Here is a 10353-nt window from a genome sequence, read left to right on the forward strand (position 1 = left end):
ATAATCATATTAGGATGCTTTAGGCTCATTTGGTTTCATTTAGTGCATAAAACCTAAGTTTTTACAAAAAAATCTATCTCTAAAAACCCTGATTTCAAGGCCATAGTCTTGCTATCGGGGGCAATTTGGTCATTTGACCTAAATTTTGAAATCCCTAACCCTAATTTCATATTTTTAATCATGTCATAGCATATTTGGTTTGAGTTTATTCCATTCAAATTTCAAAACTTGCATTTTATCAAAATATCTTTCTAAAAACCCTAATTTCAAGGCCATAGTATTGTTATTAGGGGTATTTTGGTCATTTGGACCCCAATTTCGAAATTCCATATCTTCTCTTTCATATTTATACCATTTTATTTCATACTTTATCATTTTTTTTTAAGGGAATCAAGGAAGAGGCTTATATCTAGCAAAATCCAGTAATTTCTAGATATTACTGGATAAATCTAGAAAAGCCAACATATATTCATTAACAAAGTTTTCTAGTTTTGCAGGTACATTGAAGACTTTATTTTTCATGTATTTAAATTTCAATAGTGATGTAATTTGTAATTAAACTTTGGAATAAGAATTTACATTTCCTGCTTAGCTTAGGTTGCATTGCATATAGTTTATTTTCTTTTATAATGTTAATGTGTGCTGGATGATGATTCATGCATATTCAAACTCACTATGGTCTACACGAATGGCACATGCACTAGCTTCTATGAAGTTTATAAACTTGGTGGAATTCGTATTTATGGCCATAGTCAGAATATGAATGATACCCAGATTTATGATCTTCACATTAGCCACATTCAGCCTACACTCTTAGGCTAACTTCAAAAATGCACTGCATTTCTCAAAAATACAAAAAGTATTTCTCAAATCCATATTCATTCATTTCATGCATTTGCCAATTCCAATCTCAATTCAAAGAAGTTCATTTTCTCAAAATCTCCTAAGTCTTATAGCAAAATCGATTTTCCCAAAAGCATTGAATTTCAAAGAATATTTCAAGTGTTTTTCTCAAGTTCATAAACTCAATTTTCCAAAGTTATGCAGTCAATTTCAAAGTTTGAAGTTAGAGAAATCAGAATTTTTCTAAGTCTTATTCAAAAGAATATGGATTTGCCAATGATATTTCAAGTATTTCCCAAGTTTCAAATTCAAATTTTCTAAGTTAGAATTTCAATTTCCAAGTTTGAATTAAGAGAAACCAAGTCTCTCAGAATCGATTTTCACTAAATGTCAAGGATTTCTCAAAATCGATTTTATTTCTCTCAGAAGTATATTTCAAATCCCAATTCACGATTTTCCAAGATATTTCAATCATTCAAAGCAAACATCATGTTTTCAAAATGTGCATTTTTCTGAAAATTCATAGCACATGCCTGATTCTTTGTGCATTTAGAAATTAGAATATGATTTAGACAAGCTGAATAGAGTAGAGCATAAGATTGATCATTGGTTCAATTACCCCTGTTAAAGGTGGCAGGAACGGTTGAACCTCGTACCGACAGGCGAGTCCCATTCTTCGGAATTTTCCCGCATTTTAAAAACGGAGGCGAGTTATTTTCAAAAACTTTTTCAAAGGTCAGTTTGATTCGCAAAAAGTTAAAAATTTTGCGATGATAACACCAGCATACCTAATGGACTTATAAATGGAATTGTGGTGACTGTAGGTATTGCGGAATTCAGCAAAGGCATATTTGGAAACCAAACCTGCAAATGGTACAACCTGATGATCAATCACTTTACTCATAATCCAAGTCACAAGCTCATGCATAAACTCAATCCTTGTTAAGCAATGGAGCAAAACCATTACTAATTGGGTGTGTGTGTGTGCATGTGTGTGTGAGTACAGGAATTGGATGAACATCATTAAATCTATATTTTCATGAGAAATTGAAGATATCAGAATTTTGATTTTCTACAAGTGATTGCATGCAAAGAAGTGAACACGATGATCGTATCATGAAATGCAGTGTGTACAAATTTTTGAAAAGACTTTTTGTAATTCTTTCCGGTAAATTTCTTCCATGAAAACTCGTTATTTTTTATCCAGATTTCCATCCCTGATACCACGTTAAGCAAAACCTCTCTCTCTCTCTCACGAAGTTCACACACTTTGTTTCTCTTATTGTTCTTTTCCATAAGCTGCAACTCTGCTTATGATCTCTCTCTCTCTCTCTCTCTCTGCTCTTTCTCGCTCTGCCCTCTCTCTCACTCCGCCCTCCCAGCGACACCACTATGGTGGTCCCCTCTCCGCTGCGGCGGCTCTGTTCCGCCCTTGCCTCTGCGACCCCATAGCCGAGCGGCCCAGCCCCCCACACTCTCCCTTTTTCTTTCACGATTCCCCGGCTACGTACCTAGTTGTGGCCCCTCCCCACTGCTCCGCCTCTGCCGCGACCTTGAGTCCACGGCTTCGCCCCTGGCTTTGGTCCCACTCTCCTCTTTTCTGCCTCTGCCACGGCCTCAGCTCCGCCCCTGACTGTGGTCCCCTATCCGCTGCTATGCCCCTGGCTGCAGCTAATCGATGCCGACAACATCTACATTGTCATCCATCTGGGTTTTTTTTTTCATTGAAATCCCTCATTTCTGAATCCCCAATCAGCTGACAACCCCGATTTCGCAGAAGCCATCAAGGATCTCTAACACCACCGCTTTTGCCAAGGTTCACCACCGTCCCTTCCACTGGTTCAGGAGCTCCCGCTCGTGCTACTCAACCTCGGACCCTCCCTCGCTGCAACCTCAACGAAATCGCAGATCCTCCCCACCTGCATCAGGTGTGTTTCTCCCTTCTCTGCAACCCTATCCCCCCTTCCCTCTATCGAGCATCAGTCGATGCCAGCCTTCCCTGTTTTTCTGCCCTTAGCGGCCTGAGTCGCATGACCCCACTTGCCTCCGCCCTGACCCAACCCACCTTGCTCCTCTACCCTCGAGGCTCCACCACTGACCCCACCAACCAAAGCATGGGCACTCCTATTTGGCTCTCGGTGTTGATCTACCATTGATGGCCGGACCCCACTTTGGTTTTGCCTCCTCTACTGACCCCACCCACCCTGTTCCTCAATCTGTGAAGCTCCACTCGTGACCCCACCCACCCTGTTTCCACCTCCATCTTGCTCCTGCAGGCTTCAAGCGTCATCTCCACCTGCACCTCTCTATGTCGTTGGCTGTGACTCATTCCTAACCCATCCCTCTTCTTCTGGGGCTTAGGCGCCTCCAACCCTCTGCGGGTCAACAAACTTGATCTTTCTTCTATACTAGAGGCTTTGAACGATTGGGGGATCGCCTTCGCCCTTCGCCGTCAAGGCGCTTCTGTTGCTCTCCCTTTTCGCCTATCTTTTCATGTGTTTTTCTCCCTATCGGAGGCCTTAGCGTCCTGTCTCACCGCCGGATCGCTGCTTGCTCATGATGTTGGGCGATTCCTTTGAGCCATCAAGGTGGAATCCCTTCAGGCTTGCTCTGTTGGCGCCTCTCTCCGGGCTCCGTTTTTCTTCCGTAGGTTTCCCAGTTCAAGCGTCGGTCGGGTCTGGCAGGAGGTGAAAGCAACCTGGCAACAGTCTTTCTCTAAAAAACATTCTCGTTCTCGTCTTCCCCGAGCAAAACCGGGTGACTGGTGGTGCGCGGGTTGCCTTTCGCTCAACTTTCGCAAGCGTCATGCATGCCTCCATTGTGCCTCGTTGTTCAGGTCTCGGCGGCACCCGGTTCTTAGGCGCCCGTGGGCGGTAGCCTCTCCTTCCTCCCTAGGTTGAGCCTCTTCGCGAGGGATGCACCTCCCTTGCAAAACTTCATTCGCGCCTTGGGTCCAGATCGGCATATTGGAAGACCCTTCAACGTTGTTTTTGGAAATCAAGATCGGCTCTGTTCGGGTGCCGATGTCGTCGTCGCCGACCGCGCCGATGTCGTTCTCAGGGAAGTGTTTCAGACTCAACCATCTTTGTCGTGACCGCCCCAGTGGATCGCTAGCTCTCATGGGTAGGGTCGATTCCTGCTCTGCTTTGTCGGGCCCGCCTATCCACTGTGATGTCGTTGTCTCTGAGGGCCCCTCTTTCGGTGATTCTTGCAACTCGGGGGTGCAGGCGGCTGTCTTGGGGGTGCAGGCGGCATGCTCTAGGGTGCCTGCGATTTATCAGTCTGTATCTCTTCGTCGAAGCTCGGGGGTGCAGTTTGCGTGCTCTGGGGTGCCAACGATTTATTCATGTTCTTCTTTTCGACAAAGGTACTATTACTTTTCTTTCGCCTTTTTTGATTTTCGAGGAGATGGTAAGGCCAGAGGGCAGGCAAGCAGGCTCTCCTCGATCCATATAACGAGATCTCGCCTCTCCTTGTTTTGGTGGTCGTGTTGGCCACTCGGTTATCACGTCGTTCGACGATCGGTGGCTGGTGTGGACCCCTTTACTGACATCGCGAGGTCCTCTTGGGTGAGCGGGGACTCTCTTCGTCCATTGTCATCATCTTGCTCTCCCTCGGGGGCGTTGGGGTACAGGCTACCTCGGCTCCTTGGCGGTATATGTGCCCCTGTGTTGGCTGGAGGCTTTTTGCAACCTCGGGGTGAGAGACTGCTGTCATCATCATTATTTGTAGTATCATTTTTTCTGAGCTCGTTGCTCGAAGGCGGGCGGGCTATCAGGTGGATTGGCGGGTGTGATGAGGCATCTGTGCCTCGGTCAGGTAGATGATTGCGATCATGGGAATCCGGTCGGTCTGAGTCACAGGTTATGTTGCTGCGGAACCTTTTGGTGGATCCATTCTTCGAGGTTGATGAGGATCGGGGACTGTCAGGGGTCGCCTGGGCGACTAAGGGTTCTCTCAGCCCCTATGCAGTTGCAACATCTTCAAATTCGTTTGCTATGTCCTATGGAGAGTCTGGTATTGGGCCTTTCTTTCGAAAGAGGTCTCACTTTTCGGAGGACTCAGTTCTTGCTCGGGCCCATAGGTCGCCTAGTATTGGAGTCTCGATTCGACAACGTTTTTTTTGCAGGCTAGTTGATGGCCTTTCAACCTTGGTTTTGTCTATCTCAAACAATTGCATCGTCTGTCCGCTTCGCTTGGTCTCCATCAGTTGGGTAAGTGCCCCTCTGTTAGCCGTGTATTGCAGGGCTCCGTCTGCATTTATCAACACCTCTTTTATCTGGGAGGGTGACTTCGAAGGCATGAGGGGTTCCCCAAACTTGGTCTATCTGTCGCCTGCGGGTTCGTCATCTATGAGTGATCATCTTTCATTCATTATGGGTCTGTTTGTGGATGATGCAACTCGGCGTCTCGAACTCGCGCTTACCCAAACCCAATTACTCAGCATCGTTTCTGTTATGCGTGAGTCCCTGACTGCGATCGCAGATCGTTTACCGACCTTGGTCGTGGATGAGGGGTGTTTCACGAACGCCAACGCCCTATCTCCTTCGATCGGGGGGGTTATCTCAACCTGAGCAGGGTGGTCTCCCAATAAGGAGACGTCGTCGGCCTTCGCTTTCTCCATTCGGCGAGTCTGGGTCTCTCCTAGGCGGTCTATGAGGATCCGTACTCCTCGGGGATTTTCGGACTTTCAGTTATGAAGATCTTGTGTTGGAATATTTGGGGACTAAATTGCTCCCCCAAACGTCTTTTCTGACGAGTTGGATCTGTCAAGAAAAGCTTGATCTGATTGCTCTTTGTGAAACGAAGATGGCAGATATCCCGAGCTCCGTCGTCTCCGAAATCTGGCGTGGTGCAGATTTCTTCTTCAAGCCTGCGATTCAATATGCGGGAGGCATCCTCATCCTCGGGAAGCATTCTCTAGCCTTACAATAGGTGGATGAAGGTACGTTTTCCATATCCATTACTCTTCCACTTCCTTCAATCGCAAATCCAGTTGTGGTCACTATGGTGTATGGTCCCCACCGTCAAAGCCGGCGGGAGGAGTTTTTGTTGGACTTGAATAGGGTCATTGCTTCATTTGGGGACCATCATATTATTATGGGAGATTTCAACTGCCTTCTGTCTTCTATCGACTCAAGTATTCTGGTGCCCTACTCGGCTTCAATGAGGATTTTCCAAAACTTTATTTAGATGAACCGGTTGTACCACGTTCCCCATGTAGGCAAAGCTTTCTCGTGGACCAATCGACGATCTAGACCATGCTTTCGTCTACTAGACAGGGTGCTTGTTTCGTCAAATCTGCTGAGTTCTATTAATGACATTTCATGTTACCTACTTCCACCATCTGTCTCGGACCATAGTCAGATTGTTATTCGATGGGGACAAGGCTTCACCGGCGACAAATCCTTTAGATTTGAGCAATGGTGGTTTAAGGAGGCGGGTTTCGAGTCATTAGTCCAACAATCTTGAAGTAGACCTTGCTATGCGGTCCGGGCGGCTACTAGATGCATGGTTAAGCTTTTTCGCCTATCCCGCGATATCAAATCTTGGCTTATCTTCAATAAAATAAGCAAATTCCAAAATATGGAGGATTGGGAGCGTGAACTGTCTTCTATAAATCAGTCTCTCTTGGATACGACCTATATGAATGCATCAGATATTGAAAGCCTCAATGCTAGATCGGCCGAGCTGACTCTTCTAGTGCAATCTTGGCGTCTAAAGGATGAGATTCGTTGGAAGCAGCGGTCAAGGGTAACTTGGCTTAAAGCGGGTGACGGGAATACAAGGTTCTTTCATTCTTTAGCGTCGCACAGGCATCGAAGACATGCGATTCATTCTATGTATATCAACGGTGTCTTCTTTTCGGGCGATCAGGTAATCAATGTTGTCACCAACTATTTCTCTAACCTGTATTTCTGCAACCAAGCTGCACGTGGCAATATGGGTACGACTTTATTTTTGTCCTTGGATCGAGCGCTCTCCAACTCGATTCAGGGGTTATTCACCGAAGAAGAAATCATCTCGGCGGTGCAGGACTCGTCTGGGTGGAAAGCTCTAGGTTTTGATGGGTATCCAGTGGATTTCTTTCGCATATTCTGCCAATGTGTTAAGAGTGACATTCTTAGTGTCTTCGCTGAGTTTCATCGCAATGGCAGATTGCCGGTTCATGCTCACCTAGCAATTGTGTCACTTATTCCTAAGGAGGAAGCCGCATCGGATATCTCGCAGTTTCGACCTATATCAGTGTTAGGAAGCTTATATCACATTATTGCCAAGGTCTTGGCTAATAGGATGCGGTCAGTCGCTCCTAGGATTTTTTCGGAGGCTCAGTTTGCCTTCATTCCTAACAGAAGGCTTCAACATTCCTTCATTTTGGCCACAGAAGTGTTGCACTCTCTGAAGATCAGCGGGGGGGCCTTCTTCACTCTTAAGCTTGACTTTCATAAAGCCTACGACTCAGTTCATTGGTCATTTTTCTTCAACATGTTGGCGAACTTGGGCTTCGATAGGTGTTTCTCTAGCTGGGTGCATGAGCTAGTTACCAATGCCCAGTCACAGATTCAGATCAATGGGGTCAAGGGAAATCATTTCAAACTTGGTCGTGGTCTTCGGCAAGGATGTCATCTGTCTTCGTTATTCTTTAACATCGTCTCTGAAGGAATTGTGGTTTTGGTTAAGAGGGCAGTGGAGGATGGTCTAATTGAGTCTCTCGGTATACAAGAGTGTCGTAGTCAGATCCTGACTTTCGCTGATGACATAATTATCTTCGGAAGGGCGTACATCCAATAAATGTTAAGATTCAAGCTTGTCCTTCTTTTTTTCCTATCGATGTCAGGGTTATCTATCAACTACGATAAGTGTTGTCTATCCATGGTCAATGCTCCTCCGTCAATGCTGGACATGAGCCAGCGGATATTCGGGTGCTCAGTATCGGAAAACTTCTTTTCTTACCTGGGTTTGCCGCTTCAAATCAGTTGTGTAACAACGACAGCCTGGAGCGCTACTATCCAAAGGGTTCAGAACAAAATATCGGGTTGGCAAGCTTCCTACCTTTCTATCGCGGGTAGACTGACTCTCATCAAGCACGTTCTTTCTGCTATGCCAGAATTTTTTATGTCTATGTTCCTGATGCCTATGGGGGTTAGTAAGAAGCTAACTCAGATAGTGGCGAACTTTCTGTGGTCGGGGCGAGGTACCAACAACAAATGCCACCTCATAGGGTGGGACACACTTCGACTTCCCCTATATAGGGGGAGGGTTGGGAATCAAGGATCCAAGGCTGAGGAGTATGATTCTCGTCGTGAAGCAGAGCTGGCTTGCCCACCAACCTGGGGCCCCGTGTGCAAGCATGCTTTTGGCTAAATACGAAGGTGTGGAATCCTTGGTGGGGGCCACTAGCGTGCGTCAGCGAACAATGTCAAAGCTTCGTCGATCATGGATCCAAGCTTGGTCTGCGGTTATGTTACATAGTAATGTTGACTCGCAGTCTCAGTTCGTTGGACACATCTTTGCTCCGAACGGATCTTTTCGCTCAAAAGAAGGCTACCTCGCTCTCCTTCCATCGGGGGAGGACCGGTTTCCGACAAGCTTGCTCTGGGGCAAGGGTCCGACTCCGAGATCATGTTTCCTGGCTTGGCTAATCTTACACGATCGGGTGCAGACTGACAATTTCCTCAAATCCATCGGATTCCATCAGCCGAGTAAATGTGTGTTGTGCGAGGCGGCCGAAGAATCTGCGTTTTACCTTTTTTGGGAGTGCTCTGTCTTTCAAAACATTTTCAAGGTGACTTGGAATAAGCCGGGGGTCAGCGTGCGCCAGGAATCGTTCGTCAGCGATTTGTTGTGGGGTCCTAAGCAAGTTCGTTATTGCAACTATTGGCGGATTATTTGGCGAACCTGGCTTCTCTCGTCATGGTGGGTTGTATGGATGACTCGCAACAACGCTATCTTTCGGCATATTCCGGCAGTGTTCAACAAAATGGTGAACCTTATTTTTGTGGACGTGTATGCCATTCTTTGCATCAACATCCCCGATCTTCAACACAATCTGCCCACAAGGACCACTCATGATCCAGGGTGATGCTCGCTGACAAACTGGAGTTGTTTCATGTTTTTCTGTTATCTTTTTTTTTCATTTTTCTTTTCCCTTTCTTCTTTTTTCCTTCGTTTTGGGGCTCCTTGGCATGTCTTGGGCCTGGCGGGTTATCTGGTAGGTTCAATGTTGGTTGAACCTGTTTTCGTAATGTTGATGGTTATAGTTCGTCTCTCTCTCTCTCTCTTTCTCTCTCTCTCTCTCTCTCTCTCTCTCTCTCTTTGTATATATTACCAGGCTTTTGAAGGGGGGGTTTCATGTTTTCCTTAAACCTGTGAGCGTACAGATGTATTCTAGAGCTTAATTTTATAAGAATCTACTCTTAGATCATCCAATCCCAACATGCAGGTAGTTTTTTATAAGGTTTAAAAACCAACTATCTAAGATTTTCATAAATATTCAAAGCTTAAAAAATCATGTTTTTTATTGAAAAAACATGATCCAACTGTTGTTTCTTTGCAAATGTACCATGACAAACCCACCTGCAGGGTCAAATTTGCGAAAAACAACCCCAAAACACCCATATTCACTCACGGTAGGCTAGAAAAGTGGTAGGCCACTACTACATATATATATATATATATATAGAAAGAGAGAGAGAGACATTCACTGTCAGCGATTCATTCCACGAAATGGAGTATAAAGATCATATAATAACAAGAGAGAACAATAGAGATTAGGTGAATTATAATTAGTTTCATCGTCGACGCAATCAGGAAAAAAAACATAATTTTGCACAAATATCTTAATACTAAATCATTAATTACATATAAAGCGTGCATAATCGTCCCAAAGAACAGCTACCGAACCAATGACCAGATTCCCACAAGGAAAAGCAGTTCCTGAGAGATCACTTTCCAGGGTCGGTCTCCTCTCAACATTTAAACTTGGGAAAGAACGAAGAAAAAGGATCCTAAACGTTCGCGAGATGATAGAATCAGATACACAATGGAAAACAAAAAACAAAACAAAAAAAGATCGAAATCTCACGAATTGAAGAACACTAATCACAAAAAAAAACCAAAGGAAAAGAAACTTCACCCGAAGAACTCACGCACCTCCAAAAATATTGAGATTCCTTCACCGTACGATGGGAATTAAGGTTTCTTCATAACCCTTTTTGTCTTCCTTCTTCTGCAGAGAGAGAGAGAGAGAGAGAGACAGAGAGGGGCGGTTCTGTTGCAGTTTTGACGGACAATGGGTCTGATTAAATTACAGAAATGCTCCTGAGAGATGGATGGTTAGGAGGGTGGGTGTTATCATCGCAAAATTTTTTAACTTTTTGCGAGTCAAACTGACCTTTGAAATAGTTTTTGAAAATAACTCGCCTCCGTTTTAAAATGCGGGAAAATTCCGTAGAATGGGACTCGTCTGTCGGTACGAGGTTCGACCGTTCCTGCCACCCTTTAACAGGG

The 10353-nt window shown here is 45.1% G+C and overlaps 1 long non-coding RNA gene across 2 annotated transcripts in view; it reads right to left on the reverse strand.

Moving 5' to 3' along the window:
- Window positions 1-10088, reverse strand: part of LOC149818371 (uncharacterized) — a 46449-nt gene extending 36361 nt beyond the window's left edge. The window contains exon 1 of one of the 2 annotated variants that reach the window (XR_016427399.1): window positions 9997-10088. This is a non-coding gene — a long non-coding RNA (uncharacterized LOC149818371). Of the gene's footprint in view, window positions 1-1631; window positions 1710-9996 lie in introns of those variants that run through there. The other variant, XR_016427400.1, reaches the window with a different exon arrangement.
- Window positions 10089-10353: the final 265 nt, after the last annotated feature.

This window comes from Nuphar pumila, chromosome 13 (assembly GCF_984573655.1).
Source record: "Nuphar pumila chromosome 13, dmNupPumi1.hap1.1, whole genome shotgun sequence".
NCBI lineage: Eukaryota > Viridiplantae > Streptophyta > Magnoliopsida > Nymphaeales > Nymphaeaceae > Nuphar > Nuphar pumila.